Here is a 5,137-nt window from a genome sequence, read left to right as displayed (position 1 = left end):
GTATGTTACTCTCCATTGTGGCTAGTCTAAGCACACTTTATTTAATGATTTAGCACCCATCTTTCATTCATTGGTCAAGTACCTTCATTTAAGCGGTTTGCCTAAGTTCACGTGCTTGACATTGGTTCTTCGTGGGGTCACCAAATGGCTCCTCTCCTCCTTAATTATTGTGTCATGTCATTTTTTTGCTTATGTTGCGTGCTTAGCATATGTCCACCGTGTAGCACTGGGAAGGGCCTTATGGGGCTCAAATCTGAAATCTCATCAACCAAGGCAGATGTTGAGTGGAGGAATATATCTCGTACTTTACAAAACTATCCAAATTAAATTGATGCATTAATTTGGATTAATTGTAGTGCATGCATGCTTGGCCACTACTACCTCCGTCCGGGTTTATTGGCCTCTATTGTATTTCGTGTCAAATTTTGACCATAGATTAAACTAACAAAATGTTCACGCATGTCATCAAACATTATATTTTTGAAAACTATGTTCAAATACGAATCCAATGAGATAATTTTTCTTGACATGCATTAACATTTTTTTAGTTAAATCTTTAATCAAAATTTGACACAAACTACAAAGAGGGCCTATAAACCAAGACGGATGTAGTAGATGAGTAGGAACATTACCTGTATTGTTGAGTTTCTTTTTAATTCTTGCATGCAAATATTTAATGCGCCTCGGAAACTCAATAGGTGATGGATATGAGCCCTTTAAACGAATAAACGAAAAAATTGAGATAGACCATATAAACCGAAAAGGAGGGAGTACTCATCTAGTGGCCAAGCATGCATGCACTATAATTAATTTAAATTAATGCATCAATTTAATTTAGTAGTACAAGATACATTCCTCCACTCAACATCTACCTTGGTTGATGAGATTTCAGATTTGAGCCCTATATAAACCGGGAAGGAGTGAGCAGTAGTACTACCCCCGTTTCAGTTTACAAGTCCTACGTGTATACATAGGTCGCCAATTTTATCATCCTAATATAAACTATGTAACACAAAAATTATACCTTTTGAAAATAGAAACTCCAAAGTTTATGTTGGTATATTTTTTATAATATATGACTTGTATTAGGTTGGTCAAATTGATGGTCTAAGGATACGCGCACGCCCTGTAAACTGAGAGAGATAGTAGCAGAATTGTGTGTGGCCTACCACGGTACGGTACCGGCTCCGATCCAAAGATCCAATGGATCAGGCAGACTTGAGTACGAGAACGGCCTACCAACTGAGCTGCTAGTCTACGGTACGTACGTAGTACCGAGGTGGCTTGGGCGTGTCGATGTCGTAGCGGGCGACAGGTCCAGTCTTCCAGCTTAATGGCAGGGCACTGTATCCCCGTACCCGTCTAGTCTCATGTTCTTTGTAGGCGTACGGGTCTGTCATCGCCATGATAACTTCTCTTGTTCATGTGGGTTTTACCGCAAATGACGTACGTACGTGCATTCACTATTAACCACGTATACAAAGTTAGCTAGGCTTGCGATTGCTAGGTTGTGGTTTATATTGAATTAATATGTACGTAATATGTTAAGAAAAAAGTTATGAAAGTAAGGAAAATGGATCCCTGGAAAATAAACAAAAAATACTTGAAAGTTGAATCATCAACAAGCCTACTTTTCGCTCATCTTTTTGGGCCATACCCGATAAGACTCAACTGCAACCCTTTCGTCCAGATAGGATCACTCGGCAGGTTTGCCTTTTTTTTTTTAGAAAAACTTGTAACTTTATTCAAACACGAGAACAACTACATTACAGGTACTTTTCGAAATAAAAGAACCATTACACGTACAATCCTTTGGATCAATGACCCAAAAAATTACAAAGTAGCTCATACAACGGGAAATACACACGAGCTCTTGGGTGATACACCCATTATATGAATATTAAATTAAAAGGTACCAGGAAAATTGAAAAACAAATCTAGAATCTTGGGATATCAAACTTGGGCGCCCAATATGCTCCTGTGTGAAGTTTTGTAAAAAATACCAGAAAATGTATCCATGGCGAAGAAAATACAATTCGACCTACGATCCATCCAAACCATTTTTTTCTTGTTCTATACATAAGATTTCTTTTTTGTCTTTTTACTGAGAATACCACAAATGTCATTTTTTCACGAAACTTCACATGGGAGTAGATTGGGCACCTAGGTTTGATATCCCAAAATCCCCTCTCTTTTTTTGAAATTTTCCTGATTTTTTCGAATTTAATGTTCATGTAAGGGGTGGAGTACCCAGGAGCTCCAAATCCTCTTCCCTCATACAACTAAGAATTACAATAAAATCTATCAGATACCCCTTCTCCGTGGTAATAATTTTTAGAAGACAAAATTATCTAAATCCTTCAACAAATATACCATAATTGGATCGGAGTAGTGACACTGCTACTCTCCGCCAACATGATTACCAATAAAGATTTCACTGAGCCCCTTGATTTTTCCCATCCAAAAAGATGGGAAGTCAAACCTGTGGTTGGATGATTAGAGGGACTATGGTATTCCCAGCCCACCAGGGTTCAAATCCTGGTGCTCGCATTTATTCTTCGATTTATTTCAGGATTTCCGGTGATACGCGTTTAGTGGGAGAAGACGTTCCCGTCGACGACGAGGTGCCTACGGTGACTTCGTAAATTTCAAGATGATATGTCGGCCCAATCTTACGGAGGTGCTAATAGGGGTGGGGTGTGCGTGGGTGTGTTCATAGGGGGACTGTATGCGCGTGTATATGAGCGTTTGCGTCTGTACTATGTTAAAAAAAAGATGTGAAGTCGTGAACAATGAGCGGACTTAGTCGGAAGTGGTTGGAGTTGAAAAAAAAGGTAAAAAATGAAGTATTGAGGATGAACGTATTTTCCAAAAATATTTAGATGGAGGGTTGGTTTTTGGATCTCCCTAGAATGTTTCGGTAAACTTGGTTCATGTGAATATCCAAATCATGTAAAGTAGGAGTGATCATGTGATATTCTCAAGAAGAAAATAAAAAATAGGAGTCATACTATGTTACAGTGTTGGACCTAAATGCTGCACTGACTCTCCGTCGAAGCTAAGAGATGTTGCAGTGACTCGTGAAAAGGAAATATAGTTTGGCAGCAAATTATTTTAAAATTGTGGTAATTGAAAACCAGAGTATTCTCCTGGGTAGGCAAGGAATACTACTGTTTTCTAAAAACAATGTTTTCTCAGTTTTACATGTGTTTGGTTGGTGTTGTTTTACCTAAGTTTTGACCAAGTATTTTAGCGTCAATGACCGGAGTAATTAGCAGCTGCCAACGGCGGCCGGCTGCATGCACCTGCCATGCACACATCCGCCGGACGATCTGTAGACTATCCCTGATGCACCTACATGCACCGCGCTGCATAGAAGAGCCGAGACTCGCACGGGACGCCGGCTGGAAGAACCTGAGAGGCTACTACTCGTAAATAGGATGGGATTGGCTATAACCAGGAGTTTACCATATAACACAAAGAGGGAAAATAGGATGAGATCGCAGTTGGTATTCTTATCTCGACGTAGACGGCAACGTCAACTGCGATCTCCTGACGATTTCTCTCTGCTCTGTTATTAGATACAATAAAAATACCATGGTTTCTGGCATTACTGTGGTTTACAAAACTTCAGTTTTTTCTGAAGCCAAAAGCAGTAAAGTATTCAAAACCAAGTTTTTTTTAAAAAAAAGAACCCACAGTATTCTCATAAAACTTTGAAAAATCTTTGCTGCCAAATGCAGCCTAAACCCATTTCTTTGCGAAAGAATGCACGCCGATCACTAGAAGGACGGCGGGAGGCGCAAGGGTACGTGCTCGGCCACGCCGGCCGGAATCTTGGGATCGGCGACCCAAAGAGGGTACAGTAACCGTACGTAGTACCACGTAGCTAGCTAGGGGCCTAGTACCGCGTACGTACGTACGTGCACGCAATTGAAAGGAGACGGCGCAACCAACCAACGATCTCGCGTGTCTCGTCTCGTATCGGAAGAATGGATCGGATGGGACGGGCGGGCGGATGGATCGATCAACCGACTGGAAAGACAGCACCACGTGACCGGTGGTTACTGCGGCGGAAGGACCGGCTAATTTGGCCAGTCTAGCTGAGCTAGGGGGCGAGCGGGCGAGGTCGTTAATGGCGGTCGGGGCCAACCAACCGAGGCGGCTCGGCCGCGCGCCGCCTCCGTCTGGTGGCGGAGGCGGTGTACGTGTGCTCGCTACGCTGCATGCATGATGCATCGGATGCCTCCGAGCGCAAGCCGCGGATTCTGTTGTTTTCTGTAGTCGATGTAGATCGACTTGACGATTGACTCGTCGCCGGCCGGCCTGGTCACCTCCTGGTCCTGGCGTATTTTAATGCACCGCGCGCGCTGTCGCTGGTCGCGGGCGTTCCTGTTCCTTGTTTCATCCAGAGATCGAGCGGTTAGTTACCTAGATCTGGTGCACAAAATACTGCCTAGGACGATGATACGATCTACCATGGACGGACAAGGTTAAGATGGAGGAGGCACTCTGGATGCTCTAACTACTGCTAAATGTGCGGACTCCTGACTTCCTGAGTGCCTTCCGTCAGTGGTTCGGGTTTGGCGGGGTACGGATGGCCCCTGCGGTTTGCACGAGTCACTGGTTGTGCCCTTGCCGATCCCGGTGCAACTTGGTGATGAGTTATACCGAAGATTCCGTAGAAGAGGAAAGTTGCCACGAGTACATTTAACGGTTAATTATAAATTTGGTGATAAGTTCATCACACCGGATCCGTGGCCCAATGGTAGCGCGTCTGACTCCAGATTAGAAGGTTGCGTGTTCGATTCACGTCGGGTTCAATATCACGAACTGTATAATCCGGTTTTCTTTTCCTATCCCTGGGCTCAACATTTTGGGTCGCATTTCCTTTCTAAACTTATTGGGGTTCCTGTGGCTTTTGACGGCAGTCCACCCCCCCAGTTCCTATCCCTGGGCTCAACATTTTGGGTCGCATTTCCTTTCTAAACTTATTGGGCTTCCTGTGGCTTTTGACGGCAGTCCATCCCCCCAGTTCAACATCTTTTTTTTTTGAGACATCCCAGTTCAACATCTTAAGCCACGTTCCCTTCTTGAGAGGCTTGGCCTGGATCTTTTTTCTCCTATCAAAACTTAT

At 43.4% G+C, this 5,137-nt stretch overlaps 1 non-coding gene across 1 annotated transcript; it reads left to right on the top strand.

The window, feature by feature from the left end:
- The first annotated feature begins 4,751 nt into the window (after window positions 1–4,751).
- Window positions 4,752–4,823, top strand: TRNAW-CCA (transfer RNA tryptophan (anticodon CCA)). The gene has a single exon. It is a non-coding gene; the product is annotated as a tRNA-Trp (tRNA).
- Window positions 4,824–5,137: the final 314 nt, after the last annotated feature.

Source organism: Triticum aestivum, chromosome 2B (genome assembly GCF_018294505.1).
Source record: "Triticum aestivum cultivar Chinese Spring chromosome 2B, IWGSC CS RefSeq v2.1, whole genome shotgun sequence".
In the NCBI taxonomy this organism is placed as follows: Eukaryota; Viridiplantae; Streptophyta; class Magnoliopsida; order Poales; family Poaceae; genus Triticum; species Triticum aestivum.
This window is presented reverse-complemented; position numbering and strand designations above follow the sequence as displayed.